This window comes from Pelophylax lessonae, assembly GCF_965119305.1.
Source record: "Pelophylax lessonae genome assembly, chromosome: 1".
Classification (NCBI taxonomy): Eukaryota; Metazoa; Chordata; class Amphibia; order Anura; family Ranidae; genus Pelophylax; species Pelophylax lessonae.
In genome coordinates this window covers 737,089,151-737,114,854 of record NC_138768.1, presented here as the reverse complement: position 1 = coordinate 737,114,854, position 25,704 = coordinate 737,089,151, and the positions used below count along the sequence as shown (strand labels likewise).

Sequence of the window (25,704 nt, the reverse complement as noted above, 5' to 3'; positions counted from 1 at the left end):
AGGGGGCGCTTTTTGCTAGCCCGTCACTCTAAAACCACCTCCACCAGGGATACAAGGGACTCCAGGACCGCAGTCAGTGCATCGATGGATGGTTGGGATTCGGAAGGGCCCAGCGGCCTCAGAGAGGGTATCGGGTGGGGAGATGTGCTCTAAAGACTCAATAAGTCACCAGGGGGACCCCACAAAAAGTGTAAAACACTGCAAAGTGAAAACCCCCACCGCGCTGGCAGCACCACACGGTAGCCAGGCACAAGCACGAAGCGATCCTCAGAAGAGAGGGGGAGAACACCACCAGACTCAACACCCAGCAGAAACCAGGCATCTGCAGCCACCAGGATAATCTGCACTCCAAGTGCGGCGATCAGGAAGTAAAAAGAACCAGGAGTCCACACCAGGGGATGAAGAAGGGCTCCCACTGCCAAAATTGCCACCCACAGGGCTCCACTGGCCCTATTGTCAATGGCAAACCACCGCAAAATGGCTGCAAGACTACAAAAACATGACCGCCGTGCATAGAAACACACAGGCTACAGCAAAATGGTGGCCCCAGGAGGGATCCCTAGGCCTCAAGGACAGACCCAGGCAGGACAGGGGGCCCTGGCAGGAGCCCCCACCAGGTACACCCTCCACAGTCGATCGTCCGGTCGCTGCTGGTGCACCCCCCCGGCCCCCACCACTAGTATAGCACCTGCCCCCACCCCAAGAGGTGGACCAGACCACCCACACAGCCCCAGCATATGTGGAGGGGGGGGGGGGTAGGATGGGGGACAGGTAAAAGGGGGGTGCCTGATGGGATACGACTGTACCAAGAAGGGGCCCATGTCCACCCCAAAACCCTCCAGGGGGAGAGGGGGGACAGCTACTCACCATACCAGGAACCAGGTGGGCACCACTCCAGACAGAACCCATCGCCATCGAAATGGGGGGCTGAAGGCCAGGAGGAATGCTGCAACTCGGGCCGAGACCCAGTTGTCTGCGACCTCGTGATGTGTTTATCTCGCAACCAATCCCCTGTACAGTGGGGCTACGTCGCGGCAGACCTAGCGCAGAGCTGAGGTCTGCGCACAGGCGCTGGCCAGACTGGGGTAACCACTGAATCTAGATCATCTTGCCTGTCGCCCAGTCCGGCAGTTAAAATGTAGATCTCACAGGAAAAACCAGGAAAAAAAAGTTTGAGCTAAAAAGAAAAAAACTGCCAGGACCAGAGATCACAGCAAGGAACTAGGTCCTTACACCTGACTAGGCAAAAAAAAAAAAAAAAATAGGTAACTATAGCAGAGAGAGGGAGTATACCCCCTCGGACTGCCCATAGGCATAGTCAGATTCTTTTTCTGCCTAGTGTCCTACTCCTGTAGGGGGCAGTATAACCCAATGGTTATGAAGATCAGGAGCTGTGTCCGTCAAGGAACGAAAGAGAAAAGATGAATTCTCCTAGGTCATTTGCCTTGTGAACTGCTCACTGTTTTTCTAATATCTATCACTTGCTTAGCTCCCATCGAGGCCTGCCTTTCAGGAGCACCATGAACCTCCCAAGAGACCATACCATGGAAAATAATAGATTATACATTTGATCCCCTTCCCCATCTGGAACTCTGAATTCCCCTATGCTTAATTGATTTTTGAACATGTCTTTCTTTCCGTGCTGTCCCAAACAAATTTTAACTCTGTACTTGGCATCGCGCCAATCATTAATGCAGTCCCTGCAGTTAGGAAACAGGAACAGAACTTGACAAAACCAACATCTCCTAAAGAATGGAGTAAGATCTGGTCTCAAATAACCATATGCGCTTATCATGGAAGCAGCTCACAATGTCCTCTCCAGGTGGTACTGGGAAGCGTTTCAGTGACCGGTGCTTCCGGGGTGTGGCCATTTAACCACTTGCGGGTCAAATGGCCACTGCAGCCGGCTGGCTCAGCTGCATGAATTGACGTAGTGGTACATCAGTTCGTGGAGTGTTCCTGGGGCTGCACACTCTCGCCCTCACTAGGCAGCAGGGATGCCGATCTAAGGAACCAGCGGCTGCGATTGCGGCCCGGGCACCCACTATCGCTCCCCGTTGAGGACGACGGTCAGCTGTTGTAAACACAGCTGACCGTTGTGCTCTCTGAAATGATCACAGAGCGCCTATGATCCTTCTATATAGGATCACAGGTCTCTATGATCATTTCACAAGTCCCTCCCCCCACAGTTAGAAAACACTCACCTAGGCTCACAATTAACCCTTTGATTACCCCATAGGTTAACCCCATCCCTGCCAGTGTCATTATTACAGTAACCGTGCATATTTTTTAGCACTGATTACTGTAGTGAAGTCACTGGTCCCCCCAAAAGTGTCAAATACGTCAGTTAGGGGTCCGATCTGTCCGCTCCAATGTCGCAGTAAAAAAAAAATAAATAAAAATGACATAAAGCTTTCCCCTAGTTTGTAGACGCAATAACATTTGCGCAATCCAATCAAAGTACGCTTATTGCGATTTTACCAAAAATATGTAATAGAATACAAACTGGCCTAAAAAAGATGACAAATGTTGATTTATAAAAGAATTTCTTGGGAATGTTATATAGCAGAATGTGAAAAATATATATAGATTTTTTTTTTTCAGAATTGTCGTTCTTTTTGTTTATAGCGCAAAAAATAAAAATTGCAGAGGTAATCAAATAACATCAAAAGAAAGCTCTATTTGCGGGGGGGGGGGGGGAAGAACTTAAATGTTATTTTGGTACAGTGTCGCACGACCGCGCAACTTCCCGTTAAATTAAATCAGTGCCGGATCGCAAAAAATGGCCTGATCATTGAGGGGGTCAAATCCTTCCGGTCCAGAACTGGTTGAATGACGTGCTCCACACTCGCTGGTCGTGTCCAAAATAGTTATCCTTTTGGGCTAGAATTTTCCGTCGTATCCAAACTTTGTCACTACTCCCCTTGATGAGCTTTTTTGCACCTCCCTATACTAAGTTTTTTAATCCTCAACAAAAGCTCGCCATTGTCCTTTTTATATCGGCTAAATAGACTATCGCCAGAAGGTTGAAGAAACCAACGGTGGCCTTACTAGAAGTTAAATAAAATAGAAACGCATTCAGCGCTACAATCAACAAAATGGGGGTAAAAGCTGCTGAACACCAGTAAAGGTCAAATCTAACAAAACCCAGTGTAGGCATAAAATACAAAAAGGGGTGCAGCGCTACAATATAAAATGATAAAATGTACACTCAAATGGTATAAAGTGAAAAAAGTCCTAAATGAACAGTTCAATCACAAATACTGTGTGAGCATAGAAATAAAGAAGAGTCCTTTAGATGCCATAAAGCCAAGCCATAGAATTAAGGGAAACCCGTGCTGTGAAGGATGAAACTTTTGCACCTCTTCAAATGTGACTCCATCACCAGAGTGTGTGCTAGCCTCTCACCTCAATTCCCAGACCTCTAGGGTCATTGCGCAGTATGATATTAAATACCAGATGGGCTCCCGATTTACACAGCTTTGCCTCCAACCTCCAACCTCAGACCGATCACATAATAAAGGATTCCGCCATATAGAGGGGGGAACAAAAGGACATCTAGTGCTCTCCGTATATTCAACAATTTATTGCTTAGTAAAAAGTAGTACACTTACAAACATGGCACTTTCCAAGTGCATAACGAACAGCAGATATGTGGAAACAGCACAGCCGGCTGGCCGCTCGGTGTGTGATCCCTTCGGAGCGTCGCGGGTGACGTCACAGCTCCTCCCCCGTACGCGTTGCGTCAGTGGGTGTGACTTCTTCAGCGGGGTACGTGGAGGGCGGCACCCGCACGCTATTTATCGATGCTGCTAGGTAACCGGACGATAAATCCCAGGGCGGAACAGGAAACTCTGAGGTTTCCATTTTGAAATAGGGAAAACTAGCCCTACTTCCTGGGGATTCCGGAACCAGCAAAATACTCTTATTGCAGATCGGAAACTGGGGAAAAAACTCCGATTAGTTCCTCCCAGACTCTGTTAATGTGATAAAGGGCAAATAGGTATAATGTTGCACTTGATATATGTCAGGACATGGGGCAACCATACACTATTTACCGATGCTGCTAGGCAACCGGACGATACATCCCAGGGCGGAACAGGAAACTCAGGTTTCCATCTTGGAATAGGGAAAACCAGCCCTACTTCCTGGGGACTCCGGAGCCAGCAAAATACTCTTATTGCAGATCACAAACTGGGGAAAAAACACGGATAAATTCCTCCCAGACTCTGTCAATGTGATAAAGAGCAAATAGATATAATATTGCACTTGATGTATGCTGGATGCACAGAACAAGGGGCAACCATACACAGTGCATAATATATTCTAAAATTTAATGGTTTTTATTCCATAAAGGTAAATTTACCTAAAAAAATGTTTTTCTAAAAAGATTTTTAAAAAAAATGTATTTCTCTAAGAAATAGGATACTAAATACAATTCTAAAATCCTCTAAAAAAGCTAAAAAAGACGTGTAACCGCGATGCTCCGTATGGATCTTACAAACACATTTACATACACAAAAAAACATATAAATCACCTAAAAATCAGCATTTATCATCTATTGGAAATAAAACAATTCAAATCAAATTCCACATTTAATCCCCCCGGTACTAAAACTTTAGTCTGGTAAATCCAGAACGATTCTCTTCGACTTAATTGCCTAGTAAAGTTTCCTCCCCTCCAGTGTCTAGTAGTTTTCTCAATCCCCCAAAACTTTAATCCGGTGGGGTCACAGTGATGGTATCTTTTAAAGTGTTTGGGGACATTGTGCTTATCCTTTCCCTGTCTGATTCTGTTCATATGCTCTCCTACTCGGACATGCAATGCCCCCTAGTGGTTCTGCCCACATATTGGTATCCGCATTTGCATTCAAGCATATACACTACACCTTTGGTTTCACATGTAATGAAATCCTTCAAAACATGCACTTCCTGTGTAGCTGTAGCCAGAAACTCCTTCCTTCTTTTGATATTACCTTTTGAGGTTTTGCATGCAGCACACCTTCCACAGGCATAAAAACCTTTCATAGATGGAAAAAGCCTGTTATCAGATTTGATGGGAGGATCCAAAACCCCTGGTGCCAACCGATCTCTAAGGGTTGGTGCCCTTCGGTAGACAAATTTCGGTTTTGCTGGAAGGGTCGGGCCCAGTACCCTGTCATGTTGTAAAATGGGCCAATACTTGGCCACGATGTTTTCAAACTTCTTGTACTGGATATTATAGTCCAGCACAAAGCAAAACTCATTACTGGGAGCTGTTTTTGTAGAAGGCATGAGAGTTGTTTCTCGTTCGATTTGACTCACTTTGGACAGTTCTTTCTCTATATCCTCTGGGTCATAGCCTTTTTCTAAAAACCTAGAGGCCAATATTTTGGACTGAGAACGAAAGTCTTCTTCCTGAGAGCAATTTCGTTTCATCCTCAGAAATTGCCCTCTAGGAATATTACATAACCAAAAATTATGGTGGCAACTTCCTGTTGGTATACAAGAGTTGCGATCAGTGGGTTTAAAGTAGGTACGAGTTTTTAAACTCCCTTCATCTTTAAATATCTCCAAATCCAGAAATATAATACTTTCGGTATGTACGTTCCAAGTTAGTTCAATGTTCCTATTGTTGGAACTAAGATGGTTCATGAATTGCTGCAGACTGGTCATATCCCCTCTCCAGACTAGGAGGAGGTCGTCGATGAAGCGACGGTAACAACTCAGTTGGGGAGGGCGGTTTGAGAAGATCACCTCTTCCTCCCAGTGCGACATAAATAGATTTGCCACACTGGGAGCAAACCGTCCTCCCATAGCAACTCCTTTCACTTGTAGGAAGTATTCACGGTTGTACCAAAAGTAGTTTTTAGTAAACAAAAATCCAAACATTCTACAAGGAATTTGCGGTGTTTAGAGGTCAAATCTGACTTACTTAGGGCCCACTTCACAGAATTCAAAGCATCTTCATGATTTATAATGGTGTAAAGCGACCCCACGTCAGCAGTCACCAATATGCCATCTGAAATTTCCGTTAAGTCCCCAAGAAGTTGGATAACGTGTTTAGTGTCTTTAAGGTATGCGGATGTGCCGCATACCAACGGTGTATATGAGGAATCATATACAGAATGGAATGAATTCTTCACTGCAAAGGGTCTTGAGCTCCTTACCTTTCTGTGAACACGGAAACAGAGGAGGATGAAGGCTCTCGAGACTCAAATAGAGGCTATTAAAACCTCTATAGAGAAAGAGAAGGATAAGCCAGAGTTCATAAAATTATCAGAAGAACTCAAAACCGAGCTCATCAAATGGGACAAGGAAGCTCAGGAAAAGAAAAAGAAGAAATTCCTAAGAGATATAGGAGATTTTGGCAATAAAATGGTGTATAGGTGGCAAGTAGCCCTTTTGCCCTCAGCTGCCCCTGAAGTAGTTCCTAGTACCTCAACGAATGAGGATGTACCCACTCAGGATTGTGGGACTCCCCAGTCAAGATTCCCCTCGTTAGGGGGGGCCTCCACCCAGAGGAAGAGGACGAGGAAATAAAAGAGGGAGAGGCAGAGGGAGAGGGAGAGGCCAAAAACCTCATCACCGATCCTCATCCAGGGAGAATTGGAGTGGTGATAATTATTATCAATCCAACCCTGAGTGGCAAACTGTCCCCTACCATAATAGGGGCTATCGAGGGGGACCTAGAGGACGTAGAGGACAGAGAGGCACGTATCCATCAGGAAATCGCCCTATTCCAATGGAAAATAGGTTCCAACCATTACAAAATCAAGGAGAGGATCCCCATTTTTTAGGGGCACAGAGGACCCCCTGGAGGGACCCTCAACCGGGCCCATCAACCCCATTGGGAATCAGCCCCTATTATTCTCCTCAGCAGCCCCCGTACCCGTTGATAAACGGGACGGAAAATCAAAAGAAAAGAAAAAAAGAGGATGCAGAGGAGGTAAAAGGGTACAAAAAACCAAAATCCCGATAGGAACCGGAATATTCAATCTTAGTGGTGTCACTCTGACTGATGATGAGATCAGAGTTTTAGACAAGGGACTAAAATTCGCACAGACTAAGAACATGAATAAGTTTGATACTTATATTAACCTCCAAAAATTTGCTAGAACATTAAGTATCAAAAAAACGGAATTTTTGTAAAATCTTACCTGTAAAATTCCTTTCTCTGAGTCCTCCGACAGTCGCCGCCTCTACATATTCGTCACATATGGGGTATTAGACGTTGCTCCGAAGGAGTAGCTAGGCAACAGAATATGTTAACAATAAAGCTTTTAACATATCCCACCCTCAGGGGGTGGTCCCCTCAGTCAATACCCTCCTACTTCCTGCAACCATATCTCAGTTTTAGTGGAATAGCAGTAGAGTATACAGCAAACCCCAAAAGAGGGGCGGGGGCGGCGACTGTCTGAGGACTCAGAGAAAGGAATTTTACAGGTAAGATTTTACAAAAATTCCGTTTTCTCTTACGTCCTCCGACAGTCGCCGCCTCTACATATTCGTCACATATGGGGACGTCCCAAAGCAGTGCAAACATGAGGGGTGGGAAACGCATCCGCGCCGAAAGGCAACGCAGTCTCCGCATCAAAGAAGGAACCTTACCAAAGGAAGGAAACCAGTTGGGCAACAGCAAAAAACAAGTGCTCAACAGGAGCAACAACCCAGGAAAAGACAAAAAACCAGGGGATACAAGACTTATCCCAACAGCCAGGAGTCCCCAACAAGGGACCCTAGGGAACCTTGCGGCCAAAGGAAGCATCCGCCGATGCCTGAACATCTACTTTGTAGAATTTCGTGAAAGTGTGCACGGTCGACCAAGTCGCCGCCTTACACACCTGGGCTACAGAAGCCCCATGACGACAGGCCCAAGACGTACTCAGAGATCTAGTAGAGTGCGCCTTCACAGGCACAGGGGGAACCTTCCCCTGCAAAGCATAGGCCTGTACAATGGTCTGCCTGATCCATTTGGCGATGGTAGAGGCGGAAGCCGCCATGCCCTTCCGAGGACCCTCTGGAAGAACAAACAAGGAGTCCGTCTTTCGAAAAGACTCAGTCGATTTAAGGTAAACCCTTATCGCCCGAACAACATCCAGAGAGTGCAACCTCACCTCCCTTGGATGTTTAGGCTTCGTGCACAACGAAGGCAAGACAATATCCTCATTAAGATGGAATTCCGAAACTCGTTTCGGAAGAAAAGAAGGATTAGGTCGCAAGACCACCTTATCCAAATGAATAACCAGGTACGGAGACTTGCAGGACAAAGCCGCCAGCTCCGACACTCTGCGAGCCGAAGTGATCGCCACCAAAAAGGCGACCTTTTTGGACAACATAGACAACGAGATCTCCCTGATCTGTTCAAAAGGAGCACGCTGTAACACAGATAGAACGAGATTCAAGTCCCAAGGGGGCAGAGGATCCCGCCTCGGGGGAACCAGATGCCGCACACCCTGAACAAAGGTGCCAACCAATGGGTTGGAAGCCACGGGACGTTGAAACAGAACGGCCAGAGCAGACACCTGACCCTTTATCGTAGCCAGCGCCAAACGCTGATCAACACCCGTTTGAAGGAAAGACAGCACACAGGACACCGAGTACGTGCGGGGTGAAAACCCCCTGGACTCACACCAGGCAAAATAGGCCTTCCAAGTACGGTAATAAACCTTCCCCGAGGAAGACTTCCTCGCGTTGATTAAAGTATGAACGACCTCCGAAGAGAGACCCCTCTCCTTCAGGACCTCGGTCTCAACAGCCAGGCCGTCAAAGCCAGCGACTGTAAAGCAGGATGGTATATCGGTCCTTGAGACAGTAGATCGTCTCAAAGAGGCAGACGCCACGGGGCGTCGACCGCCAGATTCACGAGGTCTGCGTACCAGGACCGGCGAGGCCAGTCCGGTGCCACAAGAATCACCGTGTTGCGTTCCGAGTGTAACCTGCGAAGGAACCTGGACAGCAACTGAATCGGTGGAAACGCGTACATCAGCCTGTACTGATGCCAAGGGGCCACTAACGCGTCCGACGCGTCTGCCCGAGGGTCGCGCGTCCTTGCCACGAACCTCTTCACCTTGTTGTTGAGACGAGACGCGAACAGGTCCACATCTGGAAGACCCCACTTCGCGCACAACATCTGGAAGACAGCCGGATGGAGAGACCATTCCCCCTGATCCAGGGTCTGGCGACTCAGATAGTCCGCCTGCCAGTTCTCCACTCCCGGAATGTGAACCGCCGTTATCGCCGGGACATGAGTCTCGGCCCAAGACAGAATGTCGGCCACTTCTCGAGCCGCTCGGGCACTCCTGGTGCCCCCTTGGTGGTTGATGTAGGCCACCGCCGTGGCATTGTCCGTCTGCACCCGAACCGGGCAACCCTGCAGCCGGTCCGTCCAGCGATGAAGACAGAGACTTATCGCACGCAATTCCAGAATGTTGATCGGAAGGGAAGACTCCCCCTCCGACCAAGTCCCCTGAGCGGACAGAACGCCCAGAACACCACCCCAGCCCGACAGGCTGGCATCCGTGGTGATCACCGTCCACGAGATCGGACGAAACGACTTGCCCCCGGACACCAACGGGGACTGGAGCCACCACAGAAGGTTTTCCCTGGTGCGAAGACTCAACGAGATTTGAAGATCCAGAGATTGAGGTCGCCCGTCCCACCTGGACAGGATCTCCGCTTGGAGACCCCGCGTGTGAAACTGGGCGAAAGGAATCGCCTCGAAGGCCGAGACCATCAATCCCAGACATCTCATACACGTCCGCAGAGACGAGTTCGGAACGTCCCTGAGGGACCTGACTTCCTCCCGGAGAGTCCTGAGTTTGTCTTCCGGCAGGAAGACCTTCGCCTGCACCGAGTCCAGTATCATTCCCAGATAGGGGAGACGAACCGACGGACTCAGTGTCGACTTTGGAAAATTTATCGTCCAACCAAACTCCTGCAGAGTTTGCATCGTGACAGACAGGTCCTCCTCCAGACCCTGGCTGGTCGCAGACCGAACCAGAATGTCGTCCAGATACCCCAGGACAGAAACGCCCTGGGCCCTCAATATGCCAGAACCGGTGCAAGCACCTTGGTGAAGACCCGCGGAGCCGAGGCGAGACCAAAGGGCAACGCAACGAACTGGTAGTGATCCTCCGCAATGGCAAATCGAAGGTACCTCTGATGACCCTCGAATATGGGGATGTGAAGGTACACATCCTTCAAATCGATGGAGGCCATGAATTCCCCCGGAACCAGGGCAGCCACCACCGACCGCAGGGATTCCATGCGGAACTTGCGAACCCGCACAGAGCGGTTCAGAGCCTTCAAGTCCAGAATCGGACGAACCTTGCCCTCCTTCCTGGGCACGGTGAACAGATTGGAATAAAACCCCCGAAACCTGTCCCGATGAGGCACCGGAACCACCACTCCCTGAGCCCTCAGGTCCCGCACCGCCAGGTGCAGGTCCCGCAAGCGCTCTGGAGACAGTTGAAGATTTGAGGGAAAAAATCTGCTCTCCGGCCGAGAGAGAAACTCGATCTTGTAACCAGATCGAACGATTTCCAGAACCCATCTGTCCCGCACACGGGCCAACCAGGGCTGAAGAAAACCGAGCAAGCGTCCCCCCACCCCAAAACTGGGTGAGGGCGCCCCTTCAGGCCGAACTGTTATGGGCTGCAGGTCCGGATTGGCCGGACTTCTGTTTACCAGACCAGGGCTTCTTCTGAGAGCCTTGACCTTTGAACGGTTTGCCCTTGTAGTGCGGCCGAAAGGCACGAAAGGACCCCTGAGGGGGCCGAAAATTAGCATGCTTCTTCCCAGAAGCCCCCTTAGCCTTGGGGAAATGGGGCAAGAGAGTGCTCTTACCCCCGGTGATCCCCTTAATCAACACATCCAGGGACTCCCCAAAAAGGCGAGACCCATCATAAGGCAGATTGGCTAAGGTCTTACGTGAAGATTGGTCCACCGACCAACATTTTAACCAAACCAGGCGGCGAGACAACACCGCCACGCTGTGCACACGTGCAGCCAACGGAATCAGGTCCAGGTCCGCATCACACAGATACATGACACCCTGGTGGATCTGATCCACCATATCCAGGGTCGCCGGCGAGGCCGAATCGGCCACTAGGACGCGCCTAAGCATCTGCGTCCAACTTGCGACCGCCTGGGCCGCCATGAGAGAGGCAAACAGAGCCTTAAGCATAGAACCCGTAACAGAATAAGTATGACGGGCAAGAGACTCCAGTCTCCTATCCGTGGCATCACGGAAAACAGGGGAACCCTCTGCAGGAATCGCAGTGGCTTTGTTCAAAACCGCAATTGCATGATCCACTGGTGGAGGCACACACCACCTTTCATCAGTGGCAGGCGAAAAAAGGATAACGCAGCTTGAATTTACTTGGTACCGCAAAAGGTTTGCGCAGATCGCGCCATTGATCCTTAACAGCGCGCTGAAAATCAGCATTGCAGGGAAAAACCTGCGGCGTCCTGCGTTTCCTCTGCGTCCCATAAGCCGCCAAGGCAGCGGGGGGACACACTTCGTCCTGCAAACGCAGCGTTTGCTTAATGGAAGCAATCAACTCATCCATGATTGCAAGCTCTTCAGGCGAGCCAGGGGGAGAATTATCAACCCCCTCAACTTCAGCCTCCACCTCAGACCCCACTAGATCAAGAGAGGAGCGGGACCCCGATAAGGAGGCCCCTGCCATAACAGCCCCATCACCTTCACCCTCAGAATCAGAGGAAAGAGCAACTCTGGGCCTTTTAGTAGATTGAGCAGCCACCAGCATTTGCACCTGAGCAGCAAGGCCAGCCACAATAGTGGCTAAATCCCCCCCTGGGGGGGAAACAGCGGTCCCCTGGCTTTCCACCAATACTGTAGGAAATTTGCCCTCCTGAGAATCCATTGCCCCTGTAATGCCAGACAACCAAGGGTTAACTGCCCCTTTTAAGCAAGCGCGGCAAGCGCAGCCCACCGCACCACACTCAAGCACAATGAGACCCCCACAGGGAATATGCAAACTGAACACAGGCAATGGATAGCAAGAACAGAAAGATAAAAACTTGAGGAGACCCTCGCCGCTGCTGCTGCCTCGATCGGTGTTCCTGGAAAGAGGAAGTGATGCTGCCAGGGCGCTCTATGTAAGCCTATGGAGGCTACAAGAAAATGGCCGCCATGCATGTAAACCATGCGGCCGGAGCGGGTGTAGGCAAAATGGCGTCGTTTGGCGCCGAAACCGCCGCTCCACAGTGCATAAAAACACACATTACATTCCAATACCAGAATACATGTCAGATCGCCGCAGCGATCGCTGTATATGCCCAAACATGCCAAAAAAAAACATGCCCCACAGCACACAGCTTCTCACACTGACCAGTCTGACACACACAGTGTCATACAGCTCCCCCCCCCCCCCCCCCCTTGCAGCCCACAGCATGCAGCCGAGAGATAGGGAGACAAGCAGTGTGAATAGAGGCAGGTTACACAGTCCCAGACTGACACCCCCCCAGACAGACAGGTCCCCACATAAATACACTTACCTCACATGGCGTGGGGGACCCGCACAGGCGAACAAGCCGCTGCACATGAGGCAGGGAGAGTCGCAAGTCAAGACGCACAAAATGGGGGTTAAGAAACCGCACAGCGTCCAGTGAGGTAGCCACCTCACCAATCATCCCTGCACCGAACAGGGATGGGTCGTTCACTATGCCAGGAGCGTTACCTGGCTGAACGCTCGATGGCAGACTGGGAAGCCACTGACCCACGACCTGCGACCAGGGGGATCAGCCCGAGACCCAGTCCGCATGATCCTCTTCATCCGAAGAACTAACGCTGACAAAATAACAGCTAAATAAAGGTAGAGAGAAAAACTCAAACAAAATATTAAAAAGAAGAAAGAGTCTGGGACAGAAAGTCCCAGCACAGAGAGAGCCAGCCACTCCTGACAAGCTAGACATTAAAACTGAGATATGGTTGCAGGAAGTAGGAGGGTATTGACTGAGGGGACCACCCCCTGAGGGTGGGATATGTTAAAAGCTTTATTGTTAACATATTCTGTTGCCTAGCTACTCCTTCGGAGCAAAGTCTAATACCCCATATGTGACGAATATGTAGAGGCGGCAACTGTCGGAGGACGTAAGAGAAACATTTTTTAGCAAACCCACAACCAGATAAGGGAGAGGTTAGAGTCTCACACCATTCCAAATTACGGAATAAATCAGTGTTTAATCCCCCTAATGTGGACACCAAGAATATCGAAGTGTTCAAAAATATGGTAAGTAGTGATTTGGATTCTCTCAAGATCAGGAGAGCGAATGATCCCCAACAAATCAAAAAGGGCATTAAACTGCTGGAGGGCAGGAAAGACCTTGTAATTCGCCCGGCTGATAAAGGAGGAGCCTTGGTAGTAATGAGTGGGACTTATTACCGCCAGGAGATGCAGAGGCTCCTTAGTGACAGGGATACCTACTCTCTTCTATCAGGCAACCCCATGATCAGGTTCAAAAAAGAACTGGGAGTTTTGATAAGCAAGGGGGAGAAATCCGGAATTTTGAGCTCCAAGGAAGCTCAGTATCTCAACCCCTTATTTTGTAGGACCCCTATCATTTATTTTCTCCCTAAAATCCACAAGCATCAGACGTGTCCACCTGGCCGTCCAATCGTAAACGGCATAGATTCTGTAACGGCAAGGTTAGGTCAGTACATCGACCATTATCTGCAACCGTTGGTATGTGGCACATCCGCATACCTTAAAGACACTAAACACGTTATCCAACTTCTTGGGGACTTAACGGAAATTTCAGATGGCATATTGGTGACTGCTGACGTGGGGTCGCTTTACACCATTATAAATCATGAAGATGCTTTGAATTCTGTGAAGTGGACCCTAAGTAAGTCAGATTTGACCTCTAAACACCGCAAATTCCTTGTAGAATGTTTGGATTTTTGTTTACTAAAAAATTACTTCCTACAAGTGAAAGGAGTTGCTATGGGAGGACGGTTTGCTCCCAGTGTGGCAAATCTATTTATGTCGCACTGGGAGGAAGAGGTGATCTTCTCAAACCGCCCTCCCCAACTGAGTTGTTACCGTCGCTTCATCGACGACCTCCTCCTAGTCTGGAGAGGGGATATGACCAGTCTGCAGCAATTCATGAACCATCTTAGTTCCAACAATAGGAACATTGAACTAACTTGGAACGTAAATGCCGAAAGTATTATATTTCTGGATTTGGAGATATTTAAAGATGAAGGGAGTTTTAAAACTTGTACCTACTTTAAACCCACTGATCGCAACTCTTATATACCAACAGGAAGTTGCCACCATAATCTTTGGTTATGTAATATTCCTAGAGGGCAATTTCTGAGGATGAAACGAAATTGCTCTCAGGAAGAAGACTTTCGTTCTCAGTCCAAAATATTGGCCTCTAGGTTTTTAGAAAAAGGCTATGACCCAGAGCATATAGAGAAAGAACTGTCCAAAGTGAGTCAAATCGAACGAGAAACAACTCTCATGCCTTCTACAAAAACAGCTCCCAGTAATGAGTTTTGCTTTGTGCTGGACTATAATGTCCAGTACAAGAAGTTCGAAAACATCGTGGCCAAGTATTGGCCCATTTTACAACATGACATGGTACTGGGCCCGACCCTTCCAGCAAAACCGAGATTTGTCTACCGAAGGGCACCAACCCTTAGAGATCGGTTGGCACCAGGGGTTTTGGATCCTCCCATCAAATCTGATAACAGGCTTTTTCCATCTATGAAAGGTTTTTATGCCTGTGGAAGGTGTGCTGCATGCAAAACCTGAAAAGGTAATATCAAAAGAAGGAAGGAGTTTCTGGCTACAGCTACACAGGAAGTGCATGTTTTGAAGGATTTCATTACATGTGAAACCAAAGGTGTAGTGTATATGCTCGAATGCAAATGCGGCTACCAATATGTGGGCAGAACCACTAGGGCATTGCATGTCCGAGTAGGAGAGCATATGAACAGAATCAGACAGGGAAAGGATAAGCACAATGTCCCCAAACACTTTAAAAGATACCATCACTGTGACCCCACCGGATTAAAGTTTTGGGGGATTGAGAAAACTACTAGACACTGGAGGGGAGGAAACTTTACTAGGCAATTAAGTCTAAGAGAATCATTCTGGATTTACCAGACTAAAGTTTTAGTACCGGGGGGATTGAATGTGGAATTTGATTTGAATTGTTTTATTTCCAATAGATGATAAATGCTGACTTTTAGGTGATTTATATGTTTTTTTGTGTATGTAAATGTGTTTGTAAGATCCATACGGAGCATCGCGGTTACACGTCTTTTTTAGCTTTTTTAGAGGATTTTAGAATTGTATTTACTATCCTATTTCTTAGAGAAATACATTTTTTTAAAAAATCTTTTTAGAAAAAATTTTTTTTAGGTAAATTTACCTTTATGGAATAAAAATAATTAAATTTTAGAATATATTATGCACTGTGTATGGTTGCCCCATGTTCTGACAAAGGTTCTGTGCATCCAGCATACATCAAGTGCAATATTATATCTATTTGCTCTTTATCACATTGACAGAGTCTGGGAGGAATTTATCCGTGTTTTTTCCCCAGTTTGTGATCTGCAATAAGAGTATTTTGCTGGCTCCGGAGTCCCCAGGAAGTAGGGCTGGTTTTCCCTATTCCAAGATGGAAACCTGAGTTTCCTGTTCCGCCCTGGGATTTATCGTCCGGTTGCCTAGCAGCATCGGTAAATAGTGTATGGTTGCCCCATGTCCTGACATATATCAAGTGCAATATTATACCTATTTGCCCTTTATCACATTAACAGAGTCTGGGAGGAACTAATCTGAGTTTTTTCCCCAGCTTCCGATCTGCAATAAAAGTATTTTGCTGGTTCCGGAATCCCCAGGAAGTAGGGCTAGTTTTCCCTATTTCAAAATGGAAACCTCAGAGTTTCCTGTTCCGCCCTGGGATGTATCGTCCGGTTACCTAGCAGCATCGATAAATAGCGTGCGGGTGCCGCCCTCCACGTACCCCGCTGAAGAAGTCACACCCACTGACGCAACGCGTACGGGGGAGGAGCTGTGACGTCACCCGCGACGCTCCGAAGGGATCACACACCGAGCGGCCAGCCGGCTGTGCTGTTTCCACATATCTGCTGTTCGTTATGCACTTGGAAAGTGCCATGTTTGTAAGTGTACTACTTTTTACTAAGCAATAAATTGTTGAATATACGGAGAGCACTAGATGTCCTTTTGTTCCCCCCTCTATATGGCGGAATCCTTTATTATGTGATCGGTCTGAGGTTGGAGGCAAAGCTGTGTAAATCGGGAGCCCATCTGGTATTTAATATCATACTGCACAATGACCCTAGAGGTCTGGGAAATTGAGGTGAGAGGCTAGCACACACTCTGGTGATGGAGTCACATTTGAAGAGGTGCAAAAGTTTCATCCTTCACAGCACGGGTTTCCCTTAATTCTATGGCTTGGCTTTATGGCATCTAAAGGACTCTTCTTTATTTCTATGCTCACACAGTATTTGTGATTGAACTGTTCATTTAGGACTTTTTTCACTTTATACCATTTGAGTGTACATTTTATCATTTTATATTGTAGCGCTGCACCCCTTTTTGTATTTTATTACTAGAAGTTAAAACATGTAAAAAAACCTCTGGTTGTTAATGAGAAACTTTCTAGTATCCTCATTGACTCACAACCAAATTCCATAAAGTCTGGGAACCCTGAGCTGGATATGCGCTTCTCAGCATAAAACTCAATCTAGCCTAATTTGCCTATAACATTTATTTTGCCCTTGTTCCAGGTCTTTGGGGGCTGTTTGATCTTTATTTTCTTTCCTATTTGTTTCTACAATGACTCCTTTCCCTTTCCCCAATTCCACCATGTGCTTTTACCAGAGTGTTGGGGAACAACCTTTTGTCTTCTTATTTATAATTTGTATTCCAATTACAAGGAATGTAAACAGGTCCTCTTTATTGAGGGATAAATTGAGACCTTTAAAAGCAAAAGGGGGGGGGGGGGGGGAGATGTCGCTCCGGTCTTCCAAGGGCATAGAGAGGAGCCGTGGCCGTCCTGGCCTCACTTGACTTCCTGCCCTGCCACTTCGGATCGCTTCTGCCAATGGCTACGGTAAGCCCAAAAACCACCGGGAAGCGACGGGAGGGTTCACTTTTCAAAAGTGATCCTACAGAGAATCCAACCACGGGACCACTTTTATCCAATGTAGAATCAGCCATAGTAAGAGAAAAAAATGACACCAGGGTTATGGCTGCTAGCTGCTGCCATAACACTGGTATTAAACGTCAAAGTAATGACGTATTTTTACTATGGGCCGGTTGGCAAGTGGTTAATTATTCAAAGAAACTGACTGTGCGGCCCGCAAAATAATTTGGTCTGGCCCCCCATTTCATCCCAAGTCTTCCGCGAGGTGAGGTGTCTGTCTCAGCTGAGCCTTCAGAACGGAGCCAATGTTTCCTGTATAGTTCCGGCTCCATCCTGACAGTCTGAGTGAGTCAAAGGCGGAGTGATATCAAATGCACTCCCGCCTGTGAGGAGACCAATACAGGAAGCATCTTCCTTCAACACGGCTCTGCTCCTGAGTCCTCACGCGTGACTCGCGCCGTTGAACTTGATTTCTCCAGCAAGCATTTCCCGTCAGCAGTACCCACAGCAGTACCAGCCAGCACTACTAGTCTGAGTCAGCAGTACCAGTCAGCAATACCAGCCTGAGCCAGCAGTGTACCAGCCTGAGCCAGCAGTACCCACAGCACAGTACCAGCCTGAGCCAGCAGTATCCACAGCACAGTACCAGCCAGCAGTACCAGCCAGCACTAACAGCCTGAGCCAAAAGTACCCACAGCAGTACCAGACTAAACCAGCAGTCCCAGCCAGCACTACCAGCCTGAGCCAGCAGTACCAGCCAGCAGTGTACGAGCCTGATTCAACAGTACCCACAGCACTACCAGTCTGAGTCAGCAGTACCAGCCAGCACTACCAGCCTGAGCCAGAAGTACCCACAGCAGTACCAGCCAGCAGTGTACCAGCACTACCAGCAGTACCAGCCTGATTCAGCAGTACCCACAGCAGTACCAGCCAGCACTACCAGCAGTACCCGCCAGCACCTCACCAAAGAGAAGCAGTTCCAGCCATCACATTAGGGGTGAGTTAATTAGATGTTTGACCAAATAGAACAGGCTAATTTTTAAGTTGATAATTTTGTACGGCCCTCAAATGATGTTATAAATATCCAAATGGCCCTTGGCAGAAAAAAGGTTCCCCACCCCTGCTTTACAGTATTCAGGGTACCCCTTTTAAAAAGGACTATATTCACTTAGGAACCACTCCCCCGCAATGTACTTGTGGACAGGTGACCCGTACAGGCAAACCGACGTACTGCTACATCGCTACCTGTTTCCGGGTTTGGGGTGTGGATTCCTCCCCCTCCCCGACTACAGCTGTGACTGTACACAGCGGGTGTCTGTCAGCAGGTCAAGGATTCATGCCTGGGACCTGATGATAGGCTTGGATAATAAAGAGTTCTTTAGCAAAAATCAGTACATAATGCACACATTTACCCCTTAATCACCCAAGATGTTAACTCCTTCCCAGCCATTCATTTGTACAGCGACAGTGTATATTATTAGCACCGATCACTGTATTAATGGCACTGGTGATGTCAGGGGCAGTTAGTTCCGCCCCAGCTACTGTCAGAATGCCCGCCGCACTATCGCAGTGCCATTTTAAGTCACTGACCACCATCATTCGTAGTAGTATAAAAAAAAAATTCCAGTATATATACACACACCCCATAGTTTGTAAACCAACTTTCACGCAAACCAAACAGTATACACTTATTGGGATTTTTTTTTTACCAAAGACATGGAGCAGAATACAATTTGGCCAAGGTGAAGAAAACTGGATTTTTGTCTTACCGTAAAATCCTTTTCTCTGACGTTCATTGACAGACTCAGCTCCATATAATTCTTGACCTTTGGGTTTTGCTGCCCCCTACAGGAGTAGAACACTAGCCATGAAAAAGTGTTGCCACGCCTATGGGGTTGCACCTGCAGGCATACACCCACATACTCTGCTATACGCTTCAGTTTCCTTGCAAGCAGTGTTTACAGGAAAAAACCCAACCCACTCAAGATAGAGGGGTGGGTGCTGTGTCTGTCAATGAACTTCAGAGAAAAGGATTTTACGTGGTAAGGCGAAAATCCAGTTTTCTCCATCGTTCATTGACAGATGCAGCTCCATATAATTATTGACCATTGGGACGTCCCAAAGCTGTATTTGCATGAGGGGTGGGGAAAAAAAAAAACGCAGAAAAAGAAGGCAATTCTCAAAAAGGCTAAAACTTTAGCCAACCAGAGAATATAGAGCTCAACCAGGAACAACAGGAGCTTACCTGGAAAAACATCCTCAAAGAGACTAAGTCTCTTTCAAACAGCAGCCTGCAAAACCTTGTGGCCAAAAGCATCCAATTTCATGAACGTGTGCACAGACGACCAAGTTGCTGCCTTGCAAACTTGTATCACTGACGCCTGATGGTGAAAAGCCCAAGAAGCACTCAGTGCCCTTGTAGAATTCACCTTCACAGGGAAAGGTGAAACCTGACCCTTCAGCGAATAAGCCTGAACCAATGTCTGCCTGATCCACCTAGAAATGGTCGCAGCAGACGCAGCCAATCCCTTTCTAGGTCCTTCCGTAAGGACAAAAAGAGAATCCGATTTCCTGAAAGATTCAGTAGCCACCAGGTAAACCCTAATTGCTCAAACCACATCCAAAGAATGCAAAGCAATTTCCTTAGGATGCTTGGGCTTAGGACAAAAAAGAAGGCAGCACAAGGTCTTCATTTAGATGGAAATCAGTAACCACCTTAGGAAGAAACGACTGACTAGGGCGAAGTACCACTTTATTTCTGTGGACCACCAAAAAAGGTGGATGGCAGGAAAGTGCCACCAATTCGGATACTCTGTGAGCAGAAGTAATAGCCACCAAAAAAGCAACCTTCTAAGACAAGGTAAGCAGAGGAATCTCCCTAATGTTCTCAAAAGGAGGTTTTTGAAGAACAGACAATACCAAATTCAGATTCCACGGAGGTAACAGGGATTGTCACGGAGGGGCCACATGACGGACACCTCTGATAAAAGTATGAATCAACGCATGTGAGGCTTAAGGAGGTTGGAAAAACACTTGGCCTTTAATGGTAGCCCAGGCCAACTTCTGTTCGACACCTCTTTGAAGGAAAGCGAAGATCCTAGCTGCCGAAAAAAAAGGCGAGGATGCACCTTCATGGATTCACACCATGAAATGCATGATTTCCACGTACGATGATAGATCTTCCTGGAAGTAGACTTCCTGGTCTTCAACAGTGTAGGAATCAGTGAATCAGAAAGATCCCTATCCTTCAAGACCTGGCTTTCAACAGCAGGATGGAAGATTGGCCCTTGAGACAGCAGATCTTTCCTGAGAGGAAGTCTCCAAGGAGCATAGAAGAAGTCTTGGATGGAGTTTTATCGGTGGAAAACGCATAGATCAGCCGATAATGACCCCAGGGAGCCACCAGTGCATCTACGGTGTCGGCTAGGGGATCCCGTGACCTGGCTACAAACCTTTGAACCTTCTTGTTGAGCCGAGAGGCCCACAGATCGACATCGGGTGTCTCCCCGCTGAGCACACAGGAGATGAAACACCTCCGGTTGTAGAGACCATTCCCCCTAATCCAACACCTGACGGCTCAGGTAGTCCGCCTGCCATATGAAAGAAATGGTCTGGATGGCAGCACTCCAAAAAATTAGTCCTTTATTGAAAAAAAAAAAAACAAAAAATGCATGCGTTTCGCACCCAAGCTGGTGCTTAGTCAGTTGGGTGCAAAACGCGTTAGCAGTCAGTGTCATCATCTCCGCTGTGGTATGATTATCCTTCGTGTATTTTTGTTTTTTTTCAATAAAGGACTAATTTTTTGGAGTGCTGCCATCCAGTCCATTTCTTCCATATGCTTCTGTTGCAACCAGGGCGTGCACCTGAATTTCCTCTCTGAGGCTGAACTTTGAACGGAGGCTTTTTGTCCTAGAGCAACACAGTGTCTTGCTAGTCCACCTGCTAGTTTTCCACACCTGGGATGTGTAACACAGAGATAGCCGGAAAACAAAATTCTCTGCCAATTTCAAGATCTCGGCAACACCCCGGGCCGCAAAGACACTCTTGGTGCCCCCTTGATGATTGATGTAAGCCACGGCTGTGGCATTGTCCGATTGAACCCAGACTGGACAACTTTGTGTCTACAAAGGCAAAGCTTTATTGCCCGAGTTCCAGAACATTGATCGGTAGTCTGGACTCTTCCACAGTCCAAGACCCCTGGGCACACAGCTTCCCCAGCACTCCTTCCTAGCCAGACAGGCTGGCGTCCGTGGTGACCACGGTCCAATACAATGGAAGGAAAGACTTGCCCTGGCGCAATGCCAATGCCGCCATAGAAGAGCAGTTTTTGTGTCTCAACTGAATCATAGAATCCAACGACTTTGGATCTTTGTTCCATTTGATGAGAATTTCCCTCTGTAATGACCTGGTATGGAACTGAGCAAAGGTCGACACCATCAGGCCTAGGACTCTCATGCTAGTCTGCAGAGAGGACAGATTGCTGGAAAACAACAAACGAATCTCCCCCTGCAACTTCTGCAGCTTGTCAAGGGGAAGAAAAACCTTTGCTGAAGAGGAATCGAGAGTCAGACCCAGGTAGACCAGTCTTGGGGATAATACCAGGGCTGATTTTGCAAAATATATGGTCAAGCCGAACTCTTGCAGAGCCCTTACAGTGTTTGCCAAACCAACAGAGCTGAACGAGAATCTGCTCTTAAAGAGGAAGTAAACCCTCCTCTGCAAGTTGTACCTATAGGTAAGCCTATGATAAGGCTTACCTATAGGTACTTTAAATATCTCCTAAACATGTACCGTTTAGGAGATATTTACCTTACATGCAGCCAGTGATATCACTGGCGCATGCGCTCTGAAGGAACTGCCGCTGGTGCCGTTCCGTCAGAGCCCCGTGCCGTGACCGTCGGCTCTCGCGCGCGTGCGTGGGAGTGACGTCACCGCGGCTCCTGCCAATCAGATGGCCGGATGCCGCTATACCGGAAGACGGGCGACTGAATATGTCGCCCGTCATAGAGGTAAGCAGGCAGCACGGCAGGGGCTCGTTCCTAGGTAAGTATTTCATAATGAGGTAGTATGCGATGCATACTAGCTCATTGTGTTTCTCTTTCAGGTTGAGAAAAAAATAAATAAATAAAAAATTTGGGTTTACAACCTCTTTAACAGGAGATCGCCCAGGTACCCCAGGACCGCAATCCCCATCGGACGTAGAAGTGCCAATATCGGAGCCAAAACTTTTGTGAAGACCCTGGGAGCAGAAGCGAGAGCAAAGGGTAATGCCACAAATTGAAAGTGCTCCTCTCCTACAGCGAAGCGAAGAAAACGCTGGTGTCCAGCGTAGATAGGGATGTGTAGATGTGCGTCTTTGATATCGATAGAGGCCAACAGGTCTCCCCGATGAAAGGACGCCACCACCGTGCGAATAAATTCCATACAAAACTTCTGTACCCACACAAAGCGGTTCAGAGCTTTGAGATCCAGGATTGGACGCACTTTGCCACCCCTCCTGGGCACAGTGAGCAGGTTTGAATAAAACCCCTGAAAACGTTCGAGAGGGAACTGGCACAACCACTCCCTGTGACAGCAGATCTTGAGCAGCCTCTCGTAGGTCCTTTAACCGATCTGGATATAGGCGGAAGTTGGACGGGAAGAACCTGTCTGACGGTCGGGACCTGAATTGGATCTTGTAACACGATCGGATCAGTTAATGAACCCATTTGTCCTGAATCAAGGACATGGTTCCAGAAAGAAGCAAAGACGCTCCACCCCACCCAAGAAACGGGTGAGGTCGTCCCTTCACGCAGACGAGGATTTGTCCGCAGATCCGGATTGGCCTGTTCTCGGCTTACCCGACCATGTCTTCTTGGAACCCTCACAAGACCTGAATGGCTTCGCTCCTTTCTCCTGTGGCCTGAAGGGGCGAAAGGGCCGCCTATGAGCAGTAAATTAAGGATCCCGTCTAATACGCGGTGTCTTGCCCTTGGTGGATTGGGGAAGAAGAGTACTCTTCCCACCCGTAAGGCCTTTGATCAACTCATCCAAACAACCTTTCCCTCGAAAAAGGGAAGGCCAGAAAGAGCCTTTTTGGAAGCCTAGTCCGCAGACCAGCTTTTTAGCCACACCATGCGTCTAATAGCAACCCTCACCGCAGACACTCTGGCTACAAGTGAAGCCGCATCCAGCGACACATCACATATATACAAAAGGGCTTAGACCATTTGATCCATTAGCTCTATCAGGCCTGGCGATAGCTGCTCTGTTTCCAAGTCACCTTTCAGCAACTTCGCCCATTCCGTTATGGTCTGTGACACCAGAGTGATCACAAAGACCGGTTTCAGTATTGAGCCCGCTATCACATGCAAATGGTGGTACAGAGACTCAATCCGTCTATCCACGGGGTCTGTAAATACCAGGGACTCCTCCACCGGAACCACAGTAGACTTGTTAAGTCTGGAAACCGGATGATCCACCTTTGGTGGTATGGTCCATCTGGCGGATACCGTGCCCGTGAAGTGGTAGTGCCTTTTAAAGCGCTTAGGCACCACCATTTGTTTGATGCCCCCCCACTGTTCATTGAAAATGTTGTCAAAAGTTCTGGACAGGGAAAAACCTTGCCCCACTTCAGGGATTTGTGGGTGCCAAAAGAAACCAGCGTCCCTGACACTGTAGAATCATCCGCCATTTTAAAGGTTTCCTGCACCGACATTATAAGTGCCTCCACCGCTGTGCTTACCTGCACGGCTGCCGACGAAGATACAACCTCTTCGCCATCAGAATGCGAAGACGCAGATCCACCAGGATGGCCTCTGTCCGTGGCACCCATATCTACTTTAGAATTTGAGAATACTAGCAAGGCAAGGGAAGGCATAGGGCACTTTCTACTAGTGGCATTTTATAAAACGAAATCCACTTTTGACACCAGGTTTTCCAAAACTGCTGTAAATGCAGACAGGGGCTGCGACCCAGGGGGTCCCACAACCGAACTGAGGGGGTCTGTGGGTGAGATTTGGTCCTGGGACTCCATATTTACATAATACAACAAAACAGTGTCACTTTAAGAAAAAAACACCCCCACCAGGATAAAACCCCACCCGCGCGCAGAACCGCCGCAGTGGCCACAATACATCTGCCCCCCCGAGGTAGGAATCTGCTTGTGGGGGGGGGGGGGGGGGGAATCCTAAGGGGGAGGGCCTGGTATCGCCGAGAGGCCAGGGAAAAGGAGGGATACCCGAGGGTCTGACTTTTCCAGGGAGGGGCCCACGTCCACCCCGAGACCGCCAGAGAAATGGGGGGACAATTACTCACCATACCAACAGTATCAGGTAGGCACCACTCCGAACAGACTACCTCTCCACCTAGGGTGGGGGTGCTGACAGCCAGGGGGTACGCTGTGATTCCGGTCGACCCACATCGTATGCGTCCCAGCTAGATGTTTCATTCGCAGGCCAGCCCCCGTCCATCAGGGCTCTGCCGTGGCAAGTCCTAGTGCTGGACTATAACCGGCACACGCTCGCTGGCCGGGCTGGGAGACCTTAAGGATCTAGCATATCCAGTCTGAAACCCAGCCGGCTGTTGCTTGTAGTTCTCACAGGAACAAAACTAACTAAAAAGTAAAGTCTTACAAAAAGGTTCCCAAAAAACCCAGCTAAGACTGAAGTCCCAGGAGGGAACTAGGTCCTACTCCTAAACTAGACAGAAATAAACTGAAGCCTATAGCAGGGTGTGTAGGTGTATACCTGCAGGGACTGCCCCATAGGCATGGTAAAGCTTTTTCCTGCCTAAAGTTCTACTCCTGTAGGGGGCAGCATAGCCCAATGGTCAAGAATTATATGGAGCTGCGTCTGTCAATGAACGATAAAGAAATTCGTTTTTTTTTTTTTTTTTTAATATGTTTTATAGCAGAAAGTAAAAAATATATATATTTTTTCATTTATATAATAAAAAAAACCCGTGGTGTTCAAATACCACCAAAAGAAAGCTACATTTGTGTGAAAAAATGATATGCATTTAATTTGGGTAGTGTTGCATAACTGCGCAATTACCAGTTAAAGTGGCCTGGTCATGAAGGGGGTAAAACCTTTCAGAGCTGAGGTGGATTATCTACAACTTATCATAGATTAGGGTCATGGTCACTGTGGAGAATACTCCTTACAGATAGCTGCAAGCTGTAAGGACAGGACAGGAACTTAATTAGAAAAAAAAAACCACACACACATACACAAAACGATATTAACGTGGAACTGTTCCCATAACAGCTTGAAAAAAAGAGAATGTTCTTTAGCAAGGAACATACAATCTTTATTAATATCTGTGACGTGAGACACTTTGGTTGGGGGGCTTGTGGAACCCCAATTGCTTTAGGGAGGTTGGGAGACTCCTTGTCCAGCATCCCCAGTCCCTCTTATGTGTAAATCACCCTGTGTCTATAAGGGGCACAGGGTGACCAAAAACCCCAGTCAGGCCAGCTCTGCACTAATCAGACTCTTGCTAGTGGGGATGGGGGTTTGTTGTTGTTGAATACCTGCATTCCATTGTTATATTGTTATTATGGGATGGGTATGTTGAGTGGATTGACGAAGG

At 48.0% G+C, this 25,704-nt stretch overlaps 1 protein-coding gene across 3 annotated transcripts in view; it reads right to left on the bottom strand.

Moving 5' to 3' along the window:
- CLOCK (clock circadian regulator) overlaps nt 1–25,704 on the bottom strand; it is a 391,283-nt gene that overhangs the window by 69,531 nt on the left and 296,048 nt on the right. The gene's annotated exons all lie outside the window — the stretch shown is intronic.